The following is a 13419-nucleotide window of genomic DNA, read 5'->3' on the forward strand; positions in this document are numbered from 1 at the left end:
GGTTTTTAAAATTTTGACAAGCGCTGATAGATGAGTATTACGATCTTTTCACTACTATTGTATTATATAATTCTGCATCTTTACATATTATTAAATGGGATTTTAGTTTGCCTTATGAATAATAATTACCTTTCTTAAGTTTTTTTAAAGCAATTTAAGTTCATAGTAAAATCTCAGAAAACATGTAAATATTTGGATACTACCTGAATTCACTACTTCACATCGGATTGTCTGACAATAATTGGGATATAGGCAGAAAATCCTTCCTGACATGGCAATTATAACATGAAGTGGCTTATGTACTCAAAAGAGCCCATTCTGAAAATAAGTTTATATATAAAAATGAGTCAGCACATAATTTTAAAAGTAGCGAACCCACAAATATAAGTATCACTTTTTCTGATAACACAAACACAAAATCTTTCCATAAAAGTCACTTTGCCTGAGCAGAAAATAATGTAGGAGGTTTTTTTTACATATATTTTATGTGGCTAAAAAAAAGTACTTATATATTTTGTATCACTCAGGGTACTGTATTCCTACATAACATTCTGGGTGTTTTGACTATCCTTTAGACGAATGTGGGTAAATTACATTAGACTATAATTTAAATTAGAAAAGTAGACACTCACTAGCTTCATTAAAAGAAAAGGATGAGCACTGGGAAACTTAATTAAAGAAACTTCATTTAATATTTTCATTAGATGTGATCTTTCCTTCTATATCAAGCGTGTTATCAGTCTTTATTGAGTATGTACGATGGATCGTATTAAGCAATTATTTACAATAATGAAATAACTACATGCAAGACCTGTCAAAGTCTATATTTTGCTGCTTAAATGTGTCTGTCTCTAGGGTATAGCTTTTCTTGGCTTAAAGACATCATGATTTAACTACAATTAAACAGCTACTATTGGAATAATGTATACAGTCTTAACAGGAAAAAAAGGTTTTTATAAATAATTCATTGATGAAAAAGTAGTATTTATCAATATACGGTTTAATAGTTTGATATCATGAAGAGATGTTTGTTCTTTTTTTTTTGTAATATGGACAAAAAGACAATCTCCATGTCATTTCAGCACAAATTTGTAATCCTTGAATTTTTATAAAATTTCATGGATACAGGCAGAAAATAATTTTGTTTCTCTTTCTGATAAGAAATAGAAATGATGGCAAGTTCCTGTTGTTTAAACCTTTGTGTTATCTAATAGAGAGAATATATCAATAAAGCTTGACCTAGCCTACATAGAAATGTTACCAAAGGAAACAAACTAAAATTTATTTTTGTTTCTTCAGCTGAATCTAACCTTTCAATGCTTACTATGCAGAATTCTACGAGAACATTGGGCAAAGCAAGTATTACACTTCCTATCAACAACAATAGTAAAGTAACTTCTCAGAATTAAAAAAGATATGCATTTTATTTATAGATGATTCCATTGAATGATGACAATAGTCTTAATAAAAAAATAACTTGTTTTCTACAATTTTATTTTATTTTTTATTTTTTGTTTGTTTTCTAGACTTTTAAAATGGCAGGGAGCAGACTACAGTGCATATTCTCAAAATATCGTTCCAAATATCTAAGTGACATACTAAAGAAAATTCAAAGAAATATCAAAAAAACTTAAACAATATATTGAATAAACGAAAGTGAAAATAAAGTATATCAAAACTTATGAGAAGCAGCTAAGCAGTGTTGAAGTGAAATTTATCACACTAAATGGTTAGAGTAGAAAAAAGTCAATTATATAAACTCTCACCTCAAGAACCTAAAAGAAAAAAAAAAGTGAAATAAACCCAAATCAAGAAAAAGCAAGAAATTAATTACAGCAGATATCAATAAAATTTGAAATAGAAAACAGTACAGCAAATTAATTTTTAAAAATTGAGGGACTTCTTTGAAGTATCAATAAAATTGATGAACCTGTAAAAAAATTGGAAAAGTAAATAGAAATAAGACACACATTGGGGCGCCTGGGTGGCTTAGTCGGTTAAGCGTCCGACTTTCGCTTAGGTCATGACCTCGCGGTTCGTGGGTTCGAGCCCCGCGTCGGGCTCTGTGCTGACTGCCAGCTCAGAGCCCGGAGCCTGTTTCAGTCTGTGACTCCCTCTCTCTCTGACCCTCCCCTGCTCACGCTGTCTCTCTCTCTCCTAGAAATAAATAAAAATATTAAAAAAAAAAGAAAGAAAGAAGACACACATTACTAATATCAAGAAGAAAAAAAGGGATATACTTCAGACTCCTCAGAAGCAAAAGGATAATAAAGGAATATTATCAAGAATTCTACATACACAAATTTGACAAATTAGATGAAATAAACCAATTCTTCAAAAAGTGTAAATCTCACAAGTCATTTAATTTAAAAATAGAAATATTTATTAGCTTATAATTGTCAAGCATATGTAAATTATTATTTTAAATCCCTCAATAAGGAAATTTCTAGCACAAGATGGATTAGTTGAAGAATACTACCAAATGTTGATTATATTATTTAATTATTATATATTATATTATAATTATAATACATACTATTATTATATATTATAAAATATACCAAATTATTAATAATTCTACACAATTTCATCCAAAAACTAGAAAAGGAGGAAATACTTCCCAATTCATCTTATATAGCCAACATTAAACAGATACTAAACCCCAAAAAATGATTGGACAAAAACATAAATTCAATACAGAATATAGATGCAAAAATTCTTCATAAACTTCTATCAAATAGAATTCAGCAACATATAAAAAGAATTATATACAATGAACAGAATATTTCAGGGCTCTCAGACTGGTTCAATAATTAAATATCAATGTAATCCATCATATTAACAAACTAAAATGGAAGTCACATGATCATATCCATTGACACAGAAAAGACTTCTGACATAGTTCAATACCCATTCATAATAAAAAGTTCCATAAACTAGAATTAAGAGAATTTATTCAACTTGAAAAAGAGCACCTCCAAAAATTCTAAAGGTTGCATTACATTTAATGGTAAAAGATTGAATGGCTTCTAAGATCAGAAATAATGTCCACTCTCACCACTACTGTACAATAGTACTCTACATAGTCTACAATTTTCCCCAAATTGACATATATATGATATAGAAAAACCAAGGAATTACAACAGCTAAAACAATTCTGAAAAAGTAGGAGAAATAACTAAGATTTCAAGTTTTATTATTGCCACTGTAATCAAGACTGCAGGGTATTGGCATAGAGATAAGCATGCAGATCAATGGAATAGAATAGAGAATCCAAAAATAACTCCACAGGAGAAAAAAAAAACAGGTCTTACATTCTGTGCAAAAATCAACTCAAAATAAATCATAGATTTTTTTTTTAACTTTACTTATCTTGAGACAGAATGTGAGCAGGGGAGGGGCAAAGAGAAAGGGAGAGAGAATTCCAAGCAGGCCCTGCACTGTGAGCAAAGAGCCCGACAAAGGCTCGAACTCATAAACTGTGAGATCATGACCTGAGCCAAAATCAAGAGTAGGATACTTCAATGACTAAGCCACCCAGGCATCCCTAAATCATATATCCGAATGTAAAACATAAAACTAAAAAAACTCTTATAAGAGAAAAATCCCTGAAACCAAGGACTTGATGAACAGGTTTTAGAAATTACCCCAAAGCTGAACTCTTATAAAAAATTTGATAAATTGGACTTCATCAATTTTAAAACTTTTGTTCCATGGAGACACACAATCGGAAGCAGGCTCCAGGCTCTGAGCCATCAGCACAGAGTCCTATGTGGGACTTGAACTCACAGACCTGTGAGATCATGACCTGAGCCGAAGTTGGATGCTTAGCAGACTGAGACACCAGGCACCACCATGGAAGAGCTTCTTAACAGAATAAAAAGAAATCTATAGATTTAGAGAAAATATTTGCAAAACCATATATATCTAAAAAAGGACCAATAAACAAATACATAAGGAATCCTAAAATTAACTGTAAAAACAATCTAATTCAAAAATGGGCATAGGATGTGGAGAGACATTTCACAGATGAAGATATATGGATGGTAAATAAGTACATGAAAAGATGTTCAATATCACAAGCCATTAAGACCAAAATGACATGTCTACGCACTTACTAGAACAGCTAAAATTAAAAGGTACCATATTTAAATCATAAAAATAGTAACCTATTTTAATTAAATGATTCAGTTAAATGTTATTATGAAAATACTGATACCGAGTACTGGCAAGGATGAAAAGAATCTGATCCCAAATACATTGCTGGTGCAAATATAAAATGGTACAACCATTTCAAAAAACAAGTTTGGCAGTTGCTAAAAACAAGAACAAAAAAAAAAACAAAACAACAACAACAAAAAACACATACACTTACCATGCAACCCAGCAATTATACTTCTGAGCATTTATACCAAAAAAAGCGAAACCTGCCAATCTTTCTTTTTAGTGGCCTTTTTAAAAATTAATTGTGGCCCAAAACTGTAAACAACCACATTGTCCCTTAATGAGTGAATGGTTAAAACGCTGCAGTACATTCATACCAGGAAATACTATTTAGCAATACGAAGGAACAGACTATTGATATGTACAAAACCTTTGATGAATCTCAAGGCTACCATCTCTCTACCATGAGAGAAAAAAAAAAGCCAATCTCAAAAGTGACATATGATATTATTTCATTTATATAACACTCCTGAAATGTCAATATTATAGATTTAGATAACAGATTAGAGGTTTATAGGGGTTAGTAGGGAATATAAGTGTGGGCGTAAGAGGGTGACTATAGCATGAGAGAGAACTTTGGAGTGATCGAAGAGTTCTATATCTTGACTGTAGTGGTGGTTATAAAAATCTACCCCTGTGATAAAATTACATACACACTAATGTCACTGTACCAGTGTCAAATTCCTGGGTTTGATATTATTGTACTATAATTAGGTGAGATACAACCATTGGGAGAAATTGAGTAAAGGGTACATGGCTCCTTTCTATCCTATCTTTGCAACTACCTTTGAATCTATAATAATGTCAAAATAAAAAGAATTTTTAAAACAAAATAGCAGCATAATGTACATATATTTTGGTATCTGGAAAAAAATTTGTCATAGAGATTATACCATGCTACTTCTTTATCACAGCTGTTTATTAGATCATATTTTTTAAATTTCAGCATTGTTAGATATTCAGATTTTTTTCTGAGTTTTGTTATAATAAACACTGTTGCAATCAATGTAAATAGTATAGGATGTCAGCAAGTGCTTATCAGCACATTCGTAATAGCTGATGACAATGGTAATCTATTCTAAAAGATTGGGAATATAATTTGATGGATCAGTCCCATTAAAGTACTAGAAATAAAAGATTTTTTAAATATTTATTTATTTTTGAGAGAGAAAGAAACAGAATGTGAGCAGCAGAGGGTCAGAGAGCAAGAGGGAGACAGAATCCAAAGCAGTCTCTAGGTTCTGAGCTGTCAGCACAGAGCCTGACCTGGGACTCGAACCCACAAACCATGAGATCATGACTTAACCCAAAGTCAGATGCCCAACCAACTGAGCCATCCAGGCACCCCATGGCAGTAAAAGTTTTATATGTTGTATTTATCTATAGGATAAATTTCTAAGAGTAAAATTATTAGATAAATCTATTTTCATTAAGCTAAGTTTAAGTTAGTTTTAATACTTAGTAGAAACAGTATTTCATCATTAACTTTTATTTCTATAAAATTTCCTGGGAATCTCTATCTATTTATTTTAATGTGAATTTAGAATCAGTTCTGCAAACTAAAAATTCACAGTGACACATTATTGGAAATACATTAAAATTACAGAATAAAATAGGAAGAGATAGTACCTTTCCAATATTGAGTCATTTCAGGAACACACTGTGAGTGTAATTTTTCAGGTCATCTTAATTATTCCTTAATTTTTCATATATATCTAAAGCATTTCTTGTTAAATTATTTCTATTTGGGAGCTTTTGTAAGGTCTATGTGTTCTTCTAGGACATTTTCTAACTGAACTAAAATTTTTAAATAAGAAAATCATTTGTGTATTAACTTTGAAAACATCCCTCTACAAAATATGGTTCCACCTACTGTGTTTATAACTGTCTTTGTTTCCCTCCTGAGCACCCAGTGAACACCTCCCAGTCATGGCACATGCACACACATACACACATACACACACAATTATGTACTAACACTCCAAAGTGGAGTCAGGTGTATCTTTGTAATTAAATTCTGACAAACAAATGTGGGCAGAAGGGATGTGATACATTTTCAGGCCTTACCTCTGAAAACCGCAGGCATAGTCTAAACACGGTCTCTCTGCCAACCAGATATAAGAGTCTAACAGAGGACTCTAAGTCCAAAAGGGTAGGTTAGTTGTTCATCATGCAGAAAGTAGAGGGCTGATCAACTGCTAAAGAGCAGCATTAAACATGGAAAAGAAATAAAGGCCATCAGGCTTTTCTCACCATTTATGTTCAACTGTTTCAGTATCCTTCAACTGCTATGCACTTTGAAAATGCATTTTTATAGGTATCAACAAATATTAAAATTTATCAATGGATTTTTCACAAAAGATTCCAAATAGCCAAAGAAATTTTGAAAAAAAGAAAAAAACTGGTGTCATAATCTGAGATTTCAAGAAATACTGCAAAGTTGTAGTAATCAAAACAGTATGGTACTGGCACAAAAATAGACACATTGATCAACAGAACAGATTAGAGAACCCAGGGGGATAAAAACCTCACAATATATGGTCAATTAATCTTCAACAAAGGATGCAAGGATATACAATGGGGAAAAGACATTCTCTTCAACAAATGATCCTGGTAAAACTGGACAACTACATGCAAAAGAATGACACTGGACCAGTTTTTAATACCATACACAAAAGTAAGTCAAACTGAATTAAAGATCTAAATGTGAGACCTGAAACCATAAAATTTTTAGAAGAAAGTACAGGCAGTAATTTCTCTGACATCAATCATAACAACATTTTTCTAGATGTCTTCTAGAGCAAGGGAAACAAAAGCAAAAATAAACTATTGTGGCTATATCAAAATAAAAATCTTCTGCACAGCAAAGGAAACAATCAACAAAACAAAAAGACAACCTACTGAATGGGAAAAGGTATTTGCAAATGACGTATCTGATATAAGATTAATATATCCAAAATATATAAAGAACATACATGCACAACACCAGAAAAACAAATAATCTAATTAAAAATAGGCAGAAGACATGAACAGACATTTCTACAAAGAAGACATACAGGTGGCCACACAAAAGGTGCTCAATATCACTTATCATAAGGTAAATACAAATTAAAACCTCAATGAGATGTCAACTTACACCTGTCAGAATGGCTAAAATCAGGGGCGCCTGGGTGGCTCAGCTGGTTAAGCCTCCAACTTCGGCTCAGGTCATGATCTCATGTTTCGTGGGTTTGAGCCCCACATCGGGCTCTGTGCTGACAGCTAACTCAGAGCCTGGAGCTTATCTTTGGATTCTGTGTCTCCCTCTCTCTCTCTGACCCTCCCCTGTGCATGCTGTCTCTATCTCTCTTTCAAAAATAAATTTAAAAAATTAAAAAAAAAAAAAGAATGGCTAAAATCAAAAACACAAGAAACAAGTGCTGGCAAGCATGTGGAGAAAAAGGAACCCTCTTGCACTGTAGAAAGGAATGCAAACTGGTGCAGCCAGTGTGGAAAACAGTATGGAAGTTCCTCAAAATTTTAAAAAATTTTAAATAGAATTAGCATATGATCCAGTAATTCTACCACTGGATATTTACCCAAAGAATATGAAAAATTCTAATTCGAAACGATGCATGCACTCCTATGTTTATGTCAGCATTATTTACAATAACCAAATTATTGAAGTAGCTCAAGTATCTATCCATCGATAAATGGATAGAGAAGGTGTGATGTATATATATAATGGAATATGATTCAGCCATAAAAAATGCATGAAATCTTGCCATTTACAACAACATGGATGGATCTGGAGGGTATACCACTAAGTGAAATAAGGCAGTCAGAAAGACAGATACCGGGGCGCCTGGGTGGCTTAGTCGGCTAAGCGTCCGACTTTCGCTTAGGTCATGATCTCGCAGTTCGTGGGTTCAAGCCCCGCGTCGGGCTCTGTGCTGACTGCCAGCTCAGAGCCTGGAGCCTGTTTCAGAGTCTGTCATTCCTTCTCTCTCTGACCCTCCCCTGCTCACGCTGTCTCTCTCTCTCCTAGAAATAAATAAGACATTAAAAAAAAAAAAAGACAGATACCATATGATTTCACTCATATGTGGAATTTAAGAAAAAAACCAAATGAACAAAGTAAAAAGGAAACAAATCAAAAAATAGACTCTTAGCTATAGAGAATATACTCGTGGTTAACAGAGAGGAGGTGGGTGGGGGAATGAGTGAAATAGGCAATGAGGATCAAGAATACACTTATCATGATGAGCACTGAATAATGTACAGAATACTTGAATCACTACATTGTACATCTGAAACTAATGTAACATATATGTTAATTGTACTGAATTAAAGTGAAATAAAATAAAATAAAGAAAAAGCATGTTAAAAATTTACCAATAGAAAAAAAATATTTACCAATGGATTTTTAAATTCAGAACACATTGTTGATTTTTAAAATAAAATTATATAGTTTCAGAGATATCCAAAATTAGATTTTTTATTTCATAAGCCAAAAACATGTGGGGAATATTAAATTAGTCACTGTGAAGTTTATCTTTTAGAAATTAGTCTGCCTTTTATTGAAATATAAGAAATAAAAATGTACCTTTAACTTCAAAAACTACTCAATCTAGATTAAAATTTTAAAATAAACACTTTTATACATTTGAAATTTCATTTACATGATATATGCATTTTATCTCATTTCCTTGATGGGATAGACACAAATATAGCAGCATGGAGATAGGTAACTAGGTAATGATACATAGATGATAGATGATGATGATAGATATAAACAAACATATGGAGAGATACAAATATATGGTGAGATATTATTTTATAGAGTATATAGTTTTAACTTTTCCAAGATGTTAGAAACATTATATTTGGAATTTTTTTTATGATTGTCCCAATGCTGAGTTTATCCAGAAAAAAAAATTCTATGCCAGATAAAGTAATTTATTGAAGGGTCAGTCCCTAGGATATAGAAATAAGGGTATTAGGATATAGAAATAAGAACTCTTTATTAAGTCCAGGGTAAATAAGAGTTTCATATATTCCCTTCTCATAATTCATATTTATTTTTTTCTCATTTTTCTTATAGTATTTATTCATGCTTTATAATGTCTGAGATGTTTTCATTATTGCTTTTTTTAATATCTTTTGGTAAACAAGCCTCATATTGCTTTTCTTTGTGCAATGGATGAGCTTAAATTGGCCTGGAGGTTGTTGGATAATGATGTTTAAGATACTCTGTAAAACTCATCAACTTACATAGCTCAATTCTATCAGTAACTCTTAAAATACTTCTCATTCCCATTGTCTTTCTAGTTCCATTCTCCTCTAATATTTTACATTATTTTTAGTTTAATATCCCTAGTCCATTGTGAAAAACTTATGTCTTTCTATGACATTACTTCAATTTTTTTAAGTGGGCTTCTTAAACGTAGTTATTTACTATTTATTTTCTTTGCCTAATGTTATAGTACAAAAGTACAATATATTTAAGTACAAAACTATTGTTCTTTTAAATTTAAATGTATCACCATTCTAAAATAAAAAATAAAAAAAAATAAATGTATCACCATTCCAGAATAGTTTCATGTACATTTTATATTTCTTTGCATAGCCTTTCCTTTGAACACAAATTTTTTCAATTTTAATAACTAACATGTTATTTATTAAAGTGTGTTACACTTCTTTGGTTCCTACTATCCATTCCTTATCTTGCTAACAATTAAAAGACACTATTAATTTTTATATATTCAACAATATCATTTTTCAACATCTACAGAACATTGGAAACAAGGCATATAGTCAACATAGACAATGTCAAGTAACATTTTATTTTCTTTTTATGCTAAATTTATATTTCTTTGCTTTTCAAGTGATTTAAAGATAGTTCCAATTAGGCCATAAATATTTGGAAAATTTTACTAACTTTTAAGTCCTTTTTTGGAGTGAATTTATATTAGTGTTTTGTATTAGTGTGTGTGAAAGAGAGAGGGAAAGAGAGAAGGCATCTCCCTATGTCTCAACCTGTGCTTATATTTTTTCTTGAGTTGTTTTCTAATTTTATCATGTTATAAGACAGAATAGGGGCTGTAGTATCAATAATTTATTAGAATTTCAGAGGTTTTCTAACTTAAAATGATTTTTTAAATGTTATTCCTACATGTGTTCAAAGAAAAACTAAAAACAACTTGCAAATATTATTGAAATATATTTGAATACAAATGAGCACAGCAGAAGAAAATTTTTAGTTTTAAATATTTACATTTCTAAAAAGGAAAAATAGCATAAATTAATGAAACAGTCAATTTGAATATTTAGAAAAAATAATAAAATGAACCTAAGAGCATTTGATGAAAGGAATTAATGAAGAAAAATGCAAACATTAATAAATTGAAGGCACAAAAATTATAGAAATAATCCATAAAACCAAGTGTTGGTTGTTTACAACACAAGCTGATCTCAGAACAGATAAAGTACTAGTTCACATAATCAAGAGAAAAAGACAAAAGGCATAAAAAAGGCATAAATATGCAAAAGGCATAAATATGCAAAAAGGTTATATTCTGTAACTTGCAGAATTTCAAACAACCATAGTCTACCTTAAAAACTAAGTATGTCATAGAAAAACATTTTCTGCATTGTTTATTTGTATTCAGAATTCAAGGCAAATCATAAAAGGGATCAGAGAGACAGCGTTGGGAATTATAATAAAGTATGGATCACAGAATGCTAAAATAAAAAGCATTGATTTTCCAGAATGTTTAAGAGTCATGGGACTCAACCAAGCCATATCAAGGAAACAACAAAATGGACCATTGTCACCATCAACCTCCTCACACTGAGTTGGCCTTTATTTAGAAAGGCTTAGTTCTGGAAGCTCTTTGGTATCCTAAATTTGTCATTCCCTTGGATAGAAAGAATACATAGTTTCATGAATAACTAAAGTACATCAGTTTTAAGAGTGAGGACAGGGTTCAGACTGACCTTAACATGTTCTCCATCCACCTCCTGGTTCAGAAATAAACAATCAGGGTTTGGCTGGTGCTTCTGTGAATAACATTACTGTAACTATTGTAACACAAAATCTCCAAAACCAAATGCTCAAGCCATCTTATAGTCCAAACTGTCTGAAAAAACTAATTTGTCACTAAGCTGCCCATTTGTCTTCGCTGTCCATCAATGGAGAGATTAGGAATTTTGACTTCCTCCCATGAGGCTAAACTGTGTCTACAAACACCTGCAACTAAAAATAATTAAAACAAAGGTAACAAGAAAACACTGAGAAATGATTGATAGACATCTTCGGAAGGCATACAGCAGCAGTACATGGAGGGCAGTGTGGCAATGCACTGGGAAGACCAGCCCTGACGTTCTGTCCTGTTTCTCTCTTTGTCACCATGGAGTGCTCTCATTAGAATTGATTGACAAAGGAAAAAGACATAGAATAGAGATCCATTTCAGACCCCATACTCCAGTCATCACAGAACTATTAACATGCACATACACACACAAACAAAATAAATGCGTACATCTCACTCCTTGTTGAAAAATTATCAGGTCTAAAACACAGCAATCATGAAAAGCGATTTAAAAGGAAATTTAAATTATCCATATCACACATGTACATATTTACCTTAATTTTTTAATTTTTTTATTATTTTAAAAAAAATATTTATTTATTTTTGAGAGGAGGGAGAAGGAGAGAGGGAGGAGCAGAGAGAGAGAGACTCTCAAACAGGCTCCCAACTGTCAGCACAGACTAATGCAGGGCTCAAACCCACAACCCATGAGATCATGACCTGAGCCGAAATCAAGAGTCGAAGGCCTAACCAACTGAGTCACCCAGATGCCCCTTATGTTTTTATTATTGATAGCACAGAACTAGAAAATTGAACAAAATAATTACCTGAAAAAAAGTTTTAAGTTGATCTACTTTGATAACACTCAAAAAAAATTATTATTCAGAGACTGCTTATTCTTAGAACTACACATCTCATAACTGAGATATACATTGATTCATTGAGGAAATAATAGAAAAACTACAAATTATGTCTACTTAAGAGTCTATTTATAGAAGATCTTAAAATTGGGGTGAGCTATTGCTATAATTTATTATCAAACTACTGATCCATCAACATTTAATTTGAGCTAAAGTCTATATCAAAGTTTAGATAAGAATTTGTGTTGCAATTTCTAAGTCTAGTTATTTACTTTTTAACTTTTAGTCTATTTTTTTAGTTTTGTCTAAATAAAAATTGGCCCTTAAAAGTAGCCTATAAGACATTAAAGTCTGTAAATATTAGTTGGAGAAAATTATTATTTTTAAGTTTCAGTTTTTGAATAATACATGGGACACTATATTTTTAGTTAATTACTAATAGAGAAATTAATTTGGGTAGCTTTCTTCTGTATCTCACTAATCCTTGTAACAACTCCATTTAATTGCTGCTGTCCATCTCTCATTTTCACTTCCCTTTATATGGCAATTATATAGTCTAAGTGAATTGGGTCAAACTGTAAATTAAACATATCACTCATGTTCAAATTTTAGTGGTCAAAGCAAGTCATATAGTCACATCTAATCAAGGGAACAGAGTGACAGAATTCTCCCAAGTAGAGAAGAACCAGATGTTGATAAACTGTGGTAATGTCTACTATTGTTCAGCCTTCTGGTGACCATATATGATGTTACTTCCCTACCCTTACACATTATTCATTGAACACCTACCCAAAGTGTGTAATCCTAAAACAATTCCAATAATGCAATTATGTGCAGTGTCCAGATCCCCTCTTTAAGGGTGATAGTCTCTACCTCAGGCAAATGTGGCAATTTTTTATTCATTGTCTTATGAGCTGTAAAGGCAAGTTATCTGATCCATGCACAGTCAATAATCAATTGTTCAATGCAATCATGTTAATCACAATAAACATTCCCACTCAGATGAGGAGAGATAAGTAACACATGTCAGTCAATGACTGTGATGGATAATTTTATGTGGCAAATTGACAGGACTATGGGGTACCCAGAAATTTGGTCAAACGTCATCTTGAGTGTGTCTGTATGGAAGTTTCTAGATGAGAGTAATATTTGAATATGTGGACAAAGTAAAAGCCAATTGCCCTCCATCGTGTAGGCAGGCCCCAATTAGTTGAAGGCCTAAAGGCTGAACATCCGGCATGGAAGGAGAAATTTCTGCCAGC

This window comes from Hyaena hyaena, unplaced genomic scaffold, assembly GCF_003009895.1.
Source record: "Hyaena hyaena isolate Hyena2069 unplaced genomic scaffold, ASM300989v1 scaffold_1039, whole genome shotgun sequence".
NCBI classification, from domain to species: Eukaryota; Metazoa; Chordata; class Mammalia; order Carnivora; family Hyaenidae; genus Hyaena; species Hyaena hyaena.